This window comes from Astatotilapia calliptera, chromosome 3 (genome assembly GCF_964374335.1).
Source record: "Astatotilapia calliptera chromosome 3, fAstCal68.1, whole genome shotgun sequence".
NCBI classification, from domain to species: domain Eukaryota; kingdom Metazoa; phylum Chordata; class Actinopteri; order Cichliformes; family Cichlidae; genus Astatotilapia; species Astatotilapia calliptera.
The window spans coordinates 43,542,675-43,554,874 of record NC_137424.1 but is presented as its reverse complement, the minus strand read 5'-3'; the positions used below and the strand labels follow the sequence as shown (position 1 = coordinate 43,554,874).

Sequence of the window (12,200 nt, the reverse complement as noted above, 5' to 3'; positions counted from 1 at the left end):
TTTCTGAGTTAGCTTCAGTAATTACTTCCTCCAAACCATCGATGTGTCTTTTAAAACCCATTCTGACACATCTGTGCACATCGACAGGAAATGTCAGCTTCCACAGCAAAAGAATATAAAACACACTTACTAGGTCTCATCTTAGCTATCAGAGGCTTTAACAGCAGATTTAGTAAAGAACACAAGGACATAGCATGCTAAGTACAATCAGATCATATTAACCTGGGTTACTTTCTCATTACAGATGAATTAACTAAGTCATGCTTCAAATTAATGAGAGTAAACGAACTATGCATTTATTAATTAATTTTAAATACACTGAAGTAAATTTTAAAAAAATTTGCTGTGCAGATCAAAACAGTATTTCAGAGTATTTTGTGTCACACACTTTGTTATAGCTTCACCAATAAAGTTTTGTGATATTTGATCATTTAAATTTTTCCATCCAGATCTTTAAATTGTTCTGATTCAGTCATTTTTACTTTTATGTTCTTGTTCTAAACTGAACTGCAGCGAAACCAAAGGCTGAACTGAGAGCTGATAGGACAGCTGTTCCAGTAGGGGGCAGTGTGACCCTGACCTGCTCTGTGAGTCCATCATCATCATCATCATCACCATCATCATCATCTGGATGGAAATACTACTGGTACAGAGATGGGAAATCTTCTGAACCTGTGAGAAATGAACAAATCAGTGTCTCAGAGGGAGGACTCTACTGGTGCAGAGGAGGAAGAGGAGAACCAGTTTACTACACAGAGGACAGTGAGACAGTTTGGATTGACACAACTGGTGAGCTCAAACTTGAACTTACCACAAAGCACTACATCTGATGGTAATTGTACCTTTTGTCATTCACGTGTTTTTATTGTACTTTCTTGAACAGTAACAGCCTCAAACAGGCCTGTTGTGACTCTGCATCCAAACTGGTCTGAGATATACAGAGGAGAGACGATCACTGTCAGATGTGAGATCCACGGAGGAGACACTGAGTGGGATTATGAGTGGGAAACAAACAGCATCAGAAAACCTCCAAATCAAAATGAATACAGGATTATTTCTGCTTCATCATCCAACAGTGGAAACTATCGCTGTAAGGGCAGAATGAAAAGTTCACAGCATGAAACAACAGAGTGGAGTGATTCAGTCACACTGACAGTTTTTCACAGTAAGTCATGTTTGCTTTAAGCTGTTTGAACACTTTGTAAAATGTGTTTCTGTTCATAGACTGAGATTATTATTCTTTGTATAAACTGAGCTCACTGTTCAGAGACTGTACTACATGTTCACTGAGAGAAAATCTTTGTTGAACAGATAAACCCCGTCCTGTCCTCACTGTGTCTCCATCATGGCTGAGTCCTGGAGCCTCAGTAACTCTGAACTGTGAGGTTGAACATCCGTCTGCAGGATGGAGCTTCTACTGGTATAAAGCTGTTCCTGATCTATCAGAGAAATCCTCCAGTTATGAGCTGCTACCTGATGGCAATAGGACTGCAAACAACTCCTACATCATTCATGGACAGACACACACAGCAGGATATGTGTGCAGAGCTGGAAGAGGAGACCCAGAGTATCACACTGATCACAGTCAACCAAAGTTTGTCTGGTCTGCAGGTCAGCTTGTGTCTCTCTAATAAATTATGTCATCACTTTAATTCACCATTATTTTTCTTGCAGCGGCATGCTGACATTGAAATCTGATGTCCAATTACAATTAAATTGCATTAAATGATTTTATTTAAGTTTCCTCAGAAGCATTAAAGTGAATCTCATCCTTTCTCACTACATTCAAGTAAACTGAGCTTCAGTCAAACACTTCTGTTGTTATTCAAATTCCTCCTTGTTTGTTTCTCACCGAGTTAAACAAGGAGGAATTTTGTCTCCAGGTCTTTTTAAATTCATGTTGATGATTAGAAAGTCTGTAAAGCTGGCAGCACTCCTGTGAAGCACATTATGTACACAGATGATCTCGTGGTCTCAAGCAGCTCCTTACCAGCTTCTTCTTCTTTTGCTGTGAAAAATGATATCAGACATGATGCCTGTAAAAGTGCTGTCATGATTTGTAGAAGCAAAGACAACAAACATTTAAGATCTGCTGATGTTAAACTGTCTGATAATGATCTGACTGTTTGTAATAAGGTCACAAATGTCAGGCATCTTATTACATGACAGATGGTGAAGATATTTGCTTGTGAAACAACAAACATGCACGCTGTGGACAAACTGTAGGAAAGCAGGCTTACAGAAACTTCTAATGTAGCTTCTAATGATGCTGTGAGATTATTACTGAGAGACCCAGATGGTTCAGTGAAATCTTTCCAGCTACAGGAGTCACAACATTTAAATCTGTATTAACAAATCTCATTCATAGATTTATTTGCAGTTATGGTGGGTTTAGCAAGAACTATTTTTTTCACTGTGATCTTTTGAATCCTAACATCTGTGAGCTTTGTCTCTTCACTGCATGTTGTTTCCAGATGTTCATTCAGCAGCGTCTCTCACAGTGAGTCCTGACAGAGTGCAACACTTCACCTCTGACTCTGTCTCACTGACCTGTGAGGGAAACTTCACTGAGTGGAGAGTGAGGAAGTTCTCTGAGGACGGCCGACTCTCTGTCTGTAGGAGAATGACTGGATCCACATGTGACATCAAAGCATCAAAGTCACATACTGGAGTGTACTGGTGTGAGTCTGGATCAGGAGAGTTCAGCAGTGCGGTCAACATCACTGTACAGAGTATGTTATTATACATTTACTTCTTGGATCTGAATGATTTAGACGTCACATGAACATTTGTCCCAGCTTTGCTGTATGTGAAGTAATTCTATGTGGCAAAACAAACAACAATGATCAATGATCATTTTCAGACAGGCACCAAAGCATCAAAATATTCTTGATTGTTGGTCTCATTTCACTCGATCTTTCTATAATCAAGTTTGTCAAAATATGCAGACAATATTTTATATATTCTCCCTTTCAGAATAAAGGAATAGGGAAACACGTCATGTAAAATAAAACAAAAAAAGTAAACATTTACAATTTCAACTTTAACCATTAAATAATTTCATAGTTTGACTCCTGGAGGGAGGATGAAGGGAGCATCCCAACTATATTTCCAGTCCTCTTAATCAAATTTTGAATTTGGGATCTGAGTTTGACAGAAAGTTTGCCAAAACATGTAGTGATACCATAATAGATAACTGATTCAACAATCTCCATATAGAATAGTAACATGATGCATTTATTTACTCCATGGACCCTCGGCCTTCTAACAAAAATGCAAGTGCTGAATGATCCACATGATGAACCAACTGTAACTGAACATTTCAATCCTTAAATGTTGTCACTTGTTCAAACGTCTCTCCAGTCATTAAAACCAGGCTCTCAGAAAATCTCTCTGAAGTCAGCTCTGCATGTAGATCATGAGACACGACTCACAGCTTTTTCTAAAAGTGTGCACCAGCTGATGTGACTGAAACAATTGTGTGTGATTGTTTCACAGATGATGATGTTCCTATCCTGGTGAGTCCTGTTCATCCTGTGACTGAGGGAGCTTCTGTTAATCTGAGCTGCATTTTGAAAACACAAAAAATACTTTCCAATGTGTTTTTCTATCACAATGACAAACTTATTCAAAATGATACCCGAGGGGAGCTGAAGATCTCTGCAGTGTCAAAGTCTGATGAAGGTTTCTACAAGTGTCAGTACTCAGGAAGAGAGTCAGCACAGAGCTGGATGTCAGTTAAAGGTGAGCAGGATCAAAACGTGATGGATTTTAATGGATTTCATGCTTGAGAAGGAACATTAGATTGTCTGTTTAAAGGCTCGAAGTCACCTGGATCTATTTTGTCAGAACTATTATAAAATTATTATGTAATATTTCTATATTGTCAGGTTTAATATTGTTGTGATTCAGGACTCAAGTGAAAACAGCAGAGAATGTAATAAGTGAAGGTTTTTTTACTCAAACAAAGGATAAATAATTTAACACAACAGATTGCAAACTTTGACTCAGTCAACAAGAACAAAACATAAATGAACCTAAACTTAATGAGTGAGTCCTACAAAAACATCTTAACTGAGGTGAGAGAGACAGGCCAGAGGAGCGGACATAACAGTGTGAGGGCGGCAGATCTGTGGGAGAGGAGAGAGCAGTTAGGGCAGGAAATCTGAGGGAATGTGACAAGACAGAGAGTGTTCATAAAGTGGCTGCAACTATGCCTTACTTGGAGTCCAGACTATGTGGGAGTAAAGGATAAAGCAGAGGCCCAAGGAAACTGCTGAACGATGGGCAGGCAGGCAAGTGAGGAAGAGGCTCCGAGGGGGGCAGCAGTGGTGGTGAATAGGGGGGTAATGATCCAAGGTGGCAGGCGTCTGACTGGAGGTGAATGATGGCATGAAAATGAATCTTGAAGCAGGAAGAAACTGAAACAAGGGGAAAGTCTGTTATCATACAAACCTTATTTTCCTAGAAAGGATCCCAGCAGACCTGCCTGGTTACCTCACTGACGAGCTGCAGTCATGTTAACTATCCATTAACATTTGGCTACAGCCACCGAGGTCTTCAAGGTCAACTTTATGACTAAAAAAAAATCCTTATAACATAGAAACTATGATTCTTACAAAGGTGTTGTGTCTTGTCAACATATAGAAAATACTGTATAAAGATTTAAAATATCATGTTACGTTTGACCTCTGACCTCACTTTTACATTTCACATGTGCCCTTGTTGTCATGTTGAAAAAATCTGCCTTTGGACTTATTTTTACTGAACTACAAACTTCTCACAGTACAAATAAAACAAAATAAATACACTGAAAATACAATATTGTTCCTTTAAAAGTAAATACTGTCAACAGAGTGAGCTGCCTTAGCAGAGATTTGTGCTCTCAGAGTGTTTGTTTTATACTTTATTAATAATTAATTATTGTTTGTTGTTGCAGTAACTGTGTCAGGAGCTGACAGCTCTTCATTTCCTGTGTGGTTGATGGTTGGACTGGTTTGTGGAGTCTCTCTCATTATTATTCTCCTGCTCTTGTTGTATCGCTGCAGACAGTCCAAGTGTAAGAGCCTCTTCTTTTCATGCTGTATTAGAGAGTTTATTTACTACATACACTTTAATTATTCACACATATACATGTATTCTGATCTCATGACACAAAATATCAGTGGAACAATTTATACATGACAAACATGTGTAATAACATTTGTCTCTTTCACAGATTCCTGCTTCACCAGGTTGGTAAAATACTTTTTATTATTATTTTAAACAAACATCAGTTACTTTTAAGTTTATTGTGTTTATTTCCTGTTTTAGGTCGATCCAGTCTGAGAGTCACAGTCCGGGCTCCTCCACAAATCATGGAGTCAACCAGAATGAAACTCATGAGTACAACTCTCTTCAACATGGTCAGTATTTAAACCATTTAAATAATATTATCATTATTAATATTGACTTTTCATTCAGTCTTCATTAACACAAACAGTTTCAAACAGGTTCAGTTTGTGTTCAGCAGTTTTTCAAAGGATCTTTATCAAAATCCAGTTGGACAAAAATCCAAACAGCCAAATGCCACATGAACATAAAATCAGAAACAAACACGAGTTTACAACCTGAGTGTATCTTTACTGAAAGAATCCACAGAGATGTTGTTTCCAACACGTTCTCACTCCCTAAGCGTAGTATTTTACGCTAGGTGACAAATCATCAACATTTTACGCTTTTGGGTACCCAACACGTTCCTAAATGACAACATTGGAAAAATAAGAAAACATGAGAACCGTTTGGACGCACTCTACACATGTTTGTTCATTTTCTTAAAATTGCTTTGGAAAACACTATTTCACTTTATTAAAGTGCTGGTTAACGTTAGGGATAAGGTTAGGTTTAGGGCTGGAATACATGGCTGGAATGTCTATTACCGCGGGACCGTCATTGCACAGGAATTCATCCATAACCCGGCGCCTACCATAAGAACGTGGATATGGCAAGCCATTGCGATATTTGGCCAGGATGGCTTGCCACACAAGGAAGGTCACCTTTCACAATCCTCAGGAACGCTGCGTGACAAAACATTGGTATGCTACGCCCCGGGAGTGAGAACAGCTGTTGTTTAATATCATAACAACACAAACAATAACAACATTATGGGTTAATGGTTTGAAAATATCTCATAGTTCTGGTTTTGACTTAAAGAGGAATATTTAATCTCTTTTAGGTTTTTATTAAAATGATTCATGTGACCCTGGCTTGTCTTTTTTTTTAGGTACCAATAACCTCTCTGAATATGTTATGCACGTGGAAGACAACAGAAATGGTGCAGTATATGTGCAGAAAAGCACAGAGCAGTTAGAGATGAAACTTGCTTTTGATTTAATGAAACTAATTCCATGTGACATGTTTACATTCCTGTAACTAAAATATGAACATTTCAGGATCAGATCAACATCAAGATGTCACATACTCTCTTATTGACCTTAAAAACCTTCAAAAGAAGAGTAAGTAAATAAAACACATGCAGTTTAAAAACAATAAATGTAAATGTAATGTAAAAATACAATAAATAAAAAATGTTAAAAAAATTAACAGTTAATTTTTTTCACATGTTGAATAATCTGATCATCTTCACAGGGAAGCATCATGAACCAGAGCAGAGTGCTGTTTACTCTGAGGTGAAGACGGGAGCTGCAGGTACAGTCACAACAGTCTCATTCAGTGTTTGTACTGAAATGTGTCATTTCATTATGTTGCAGCTAATTATAGGTCAACATGGAGTTTAATTATTCACTTATCAAGCTTACCTACTACACACTACCACTATACATCAGCAGAGTTAATCTGCAGTCATTTAGGTTTATGGTGGGTTAGTCATTAAGTCAGGTGTATTTGTTTAGCATGATACTGTGTTGTTGTGTTGTCATCATTCAAAGCACTCAAACACAGGGTGGGTGATGCAGAGTATAAATGAGTATATGAGTTCATTTTGTAGTTTGCTGCAGATGAGTAACATCAGCAACATTGGAAGAAAGAACTGTGGAGTTCACGGTCAAAAGTTTCAGTTGCTCAATCGCTGTGGACTTATGAACTGAAATTATCTTTTTTTTTAATTTTTTTTTTTACACTAACACTATATCTGAAATCAGTGATAGCACTGAGTAGATTAGTTACATTAGGATAACAGACAGGTGATTGAATTACATGATTATTACTAGTTGATTAAGATTTTTGTTTTGCTAATTTCCTTAAATAAAATATCCTGTGTTCAAAAGTCTAAAGTATTAACTTTTTGTGTAACAGTAAAGGAAACCTTGTGAAGTATTACATCTCATACATAGTTCTTACATGCTGCTCTTAGCACTTAAAGTAGTCTGTTCTTTTCTTGGCAGCTAAAGTAATAATCTAGTGAAACTACAACGAGCGAGAATCATCTGTGACATTAATGCTGTTAATGGCTGCAGCTGACAAATCAGACTTGATCTGCAGAGTTTAAACCACCTCTACGTCCGACAGCTCTGTGTCATATACCTGCTGATCAAATGTATCCTGACTTCTCTTTTAGAGGACAGTCTGATGTATGCTGAGGTCAAACACCCCAAAAAAGGAAAAGCCAAGAAGAAAGCAGGTAAACAAAGTCTGCCATCACCTCCAGTGAATGTTGTTCAACATGTTTATCTGGTCTTAAAATCTTATTTCCACTCACAGGAAAATCAAGTCCTGCAGCTGATGCAGCAGTTTATTCTGAAGTCACGTTAGGAAGCTTTCCTGGTAATTATGCTGCCATGCAGGATGAGTTATTCTTCAAGTTATTAAATGGCGAACATCCTGAAACTTGGACATTTCTGTTCTTTGTGTGTTTGTCTTACAGGTCAGTGAGGAGAGCTGCAGCAGCAAAAAGAAGCATTTTATGAATCCACTGTTGCTCCTCTGCTGCTCAAATATCAGACGCGCTCACTTTTTAGTGTTTATGAAGATGATATTGAATAATAATATGATATAGACTTGTTACTTTCGCTTAGCATAACACACACAAGGGTGTGTCCTGTTTCAGATCCAAGCTCTTTATATTCAGCTGATATTTTTTTTTAATATTCACTGTTGAACTTTTGTATAAAACTTTGAATGTATCCTGTTCCAACAGCAGTGAGAAAAAAGTTTGAAGCCTGTGATTTTTGTAGCTGATAGCAACGACTTAAAGTCAGCAGAGTTTCTTAGGAAGTGCTGGTGTGGACACCAACAAATACTTTTACTATTTGAGTTTAAAAATCTACATCATGTAAAAAGGAATTATCAACCTATGTTCTTCCACTTATTAATTCAGAATCACAGGAGCCTCTCCCAGCTGTAACACACTGGGACAGTTCACCATTGTGTCACATGACTAACTCACAGAGACACAAACATTCAGGCTCACAGTCACACCTACGACCACTCTAGAATCACAAGTTAACCTAACATGCAGGTCTCTGGACTGTGGGATGGAGCTGGAGTACCTGGAGAGGGGCCATGCAGACACGTGGAAAACCCATTCAATTATTATATTTTGCAGTTTTCCTTTTACTGTTTGCATGAAATTTTATTAAAGCAATTTAACAGGAGTAAAACAAAAGCAGATTCAAAAATAATCATCACAAAATAATCATCAAATCACATCAGTTATATATATCCAACATAATAGTCCAATTCCTTCTGAAAATTATAATCCACATGGTACAGATGAGCAGAGAGCGGCAAATAACACAGATCCAATTTGTAAGTCCACAGTTCTCTTGCCAACTTTTATCACATATTCAGCCATGATTTTAGTAAAGTAGCTGCTGAAGTCTCCTATAACCTGTTTCACTTCACCCAAGATCCTGTTCCAGTGGAGTTCTGTTGCACAAGGTGCTTTTGATAAGATGATGCAGCTCTTTGCAAGATAATGATATATTTAAAAATACAAAAAAAACCAAACAAAAAAACAACATAAGAGTTTTTAAAGAAGAAAATGGTGAAAATTATGACCTGGCGAAATATGTCCCCTTGAAGAAACAGAACAACTTTGCACATCTATAGATAAAGATAACAACACAACACAAGAAACAAGCTTTTGTTTTTGAAAAGGACAGGAAATATAAACATCCAGTCAAAACCACAGGAGCTGTTTGAGGTTGGTGTAAGAAGGAAGGACACAGACAGGCCAATCAGAACATGCGTTGTAAAAAGGGATTTTTATATCTATATTAAACAGTGCTTCTCTTTCTTCTGCATTTCGTATTCCTGTGAAGTAAAGTTATTTGATTGTGGTAGAATGTCAAGGGCATGCTACATGGATGTAAACATGGCATCAAACTGAGATAACCGACCCAAATAAACCGTCATGTATGTTGTAGAGAGGACGACCAAAAACACAGAAGGAAGACTGGCACAAAACTAAGGAGAGGCAGCGACTAAATATACACAGAAGGATGATTAGAGGAGTGGAGACAGCTCAAGAAAATGAGACAGGGCTGAAGCCAATCGCCAATTGATGAGGCAAAGGAGGTAACATTTAAGGCAACAAAATAAAATAAAGCAGGAAATGTGAAAACTAAACAGGGAAAATGCAGACACATGGAGGACCTACATACGAATGAGTTGATGCAATAGGATAAAAGACTGAGGGTAGAATTAAAGTCCAAACATAACAGAGTTATACAGTTTTCTTCAGAGAATGAATGAAGTCTCAATTCTCCAAATCTATGAATTTAATTATTATATTTCTGCCAAACTGAGATGGATCTAGTGGCTTTGCTTGGGATACAGAAGAACTTATTGAATTTTTTTGTGGCTACACGCTCCTTTAAAATTGTGAAATTATTGATTGGCCTCCACAGAGAATGCTCTTTCCAAGTGCCCATCTACTTATCGGAGGGAAAAAAAAATATTAAAGTAGCATAGTAAGTCAGTGGATCCTGCTGCAGTCTCTTTTCATGTTGCTTCTAGATTTAAGAAAAAAAAACAACTTTTTATTCTTATTAAATTTTTCAATCTGTTTGTGCTAATTTTGCTTGACAGTTCCACTCGTATATCTCTTAAAGTGAGATTTTTCATTATTCATTTGACAATTCCATGACTGCCCCTCTTAAGCTGAAGTTCTGTTGATTTGCTACTCACATGTGACTCTCCAAGCTGGCAATTATAGCTTGATTTAAATCCTCATCATCTGAATCTCCATAAAGAGACGCCACGACAGTTAAATATGAAGACTAATCTTCATCATTAACACTCATGGCAGGGTTAACATGCAGCCTTCCTCACAGATGGTACTTCCATCACTTCCTTGTTTTGCTCTTCGTCTTTTACCAGCACTCCTGTCAATACAGTTGGTTTCAGTGCAGTCTTTTCTCTGTATGTTTTACTTTATAAATTGATTTATTGGGAGCAACACATATGTTAACAGAAAGAGGATTTTGCTGAAGCACACGGATCATTAAAGTCACAGCTTGCTGTCTTTATCAATATGTTTATTGCCTTGCTTGTGTTTGGACACAACCATTGACAGTCTGATATAATGAGTATCTTTCTTTGGAGTTTTGGAGGGCTTGTCTATGTTACTGCTTCACAGAACAGCTTCATCAAAATATAGTGATTGTCACAATGGCCAGCAGGGGTCACTGTGGAGAACACCTCGATAAACCTACAGCACAAATGCTCCAAATATTGTTTCACAGAGCACTTTTTACCCCGCACTGCCATCATGTGTCAGAATATACAGAGAACAGTCAAAGTCAGTGCTTCTGAATTATTTTCTGTGACACCCTCATTAGGAAAAAGAAAACATTTTGCGCTCCCCCCACTCTTCCCCACGACTATAAATAATATCGTTTGGCTATAAAATTGTTCCTGTAAGTACAATTGTAACATTGTATCCTTATTGACATTAAAGAAAAAAGAAAATTATAGATCAACTTCAGCGCTACATACGCTTCGCCATATTTCCTCGTCTTAACTTTCGGGAGACTTTTGTTTGTCTCTTATCTCGACTCTCTCTGCACCTTTGTTTTCATTCGCTTCCGCTTATCCTTTCCAGGGTCGCGGAGGGTGCTGGAGCCTATCCCAGCTGTCATAGGGCGAGAGGCGGGGTACACCCTGGACAGGTCGCCAGTCTGTCGCAGGGCTAACACATAGAGACACAGACAACCAGTTGCACTCGCATTCACTCACAGATTCACACCTATGGGCAATTTAGATTGACCAATTAACTTATCCCCACTAACTGCATGTCTTTGGACGATGGAAGGAAGCCGGAGTACCTGGAGGGAACCCACGCAAACACGGGGAGAACATGGAAACTCCACACAGAAAGACCCCGGCCTGATGGTGGAATTGAACTCAGGACCTTCTTGCTGTGCGGCAACAGTGCTAAACACCGTGCCGCCTTTGTTTTCGTCCCTTTTAATTATTTGCAATGGTTTGTATGCTGCACTTCATATTTCCTGCTCTGTGCTGTGTGTGCGCATGCTTGGTACTGTAGTGGATGTGGACTTACACTTTATTGTAGTATAGCAGAAAAGCATGTTCTCCAGAAGGTAGCAACATGCTAAAGCATACTTTGTCCTTTTTGACTCTGATGAGGATCAAATTTGACAAAATTAACATGTGAGTAACTATGCTGTCCTCACTAAAGTTTGTTGCAAGCAACGTAATTTCAGCTATACAGCTAGCTTAACATTCTTTATTCCCAGCACTTCATCCTCCAAGAAACAGGCCGATATTGTGGACTTTAATGCTTTGGACCCGGTCGGAGCAGGCACGCTCCGTTTTGCGTAACTATTTTTAAATCCCGGTAGAACTGAAACCACATAAGCTAGCGCAATAATTTTCTTTGCATATGAAACCGGAGGAGTTGTACTTACATCTTATGCCATCAGCTTGTCCTAGGTCACGGTTTCCTTCCACATATAGCTTTGCAAAAATTGCATAAAAAGCACTTGCAGCAACAAAAACATAATATTTGCCGGTCCGATCAGCTGTTTGTAACACTTCCTACGTTGGAATAGACATCAGCGCGAACTATCGCAAGTCCTGCCCGAAACCGGAAGTGACGTCGTTTTTGCGGAAATGTAGTTTTTACCTTCAGGGCCTTATAAGCCTATACTTGTCAGGGGTTGTGTGTGGAGGCGTGGAAGAGATGACCCACACGCAGGACTCACGGTGCAGAAATGATGAGGATTTATTGGAGCGGG

At 38.4% G+C, this 12,200-nt stretch overlaps 1 long non-coding RNA gene across 1 annotated transcript; it reads left to right on the top strand.

Moving 5' to 3' along the window:
- Nucleotides 1–5,189: 5,189 nt before the first annotated feature.
- Nucleotides 5,190–10,473, top strand: LOC113018834 (uncharacterized). Its single transcript, XR_013906076.1, has 8 exons — nucleotides 5,190–5,234; nucleotides 5,314–5,405; nucleotides 6,263–6,313; nucleotides 6,432–6,494; nucleotides 6,628–6,687; nucleotides 7,556–7,618; nucleotides 7,699–7,761; nucleotides 7,862–10,473. It is a non-coding gene; the product is annotated as an uncharacterized LOC113018834 (long non-coding RNA).
- The last annotated feature ends 1,727 nt before the right edge of the window (nucleotides 10,474–12,200 follow it).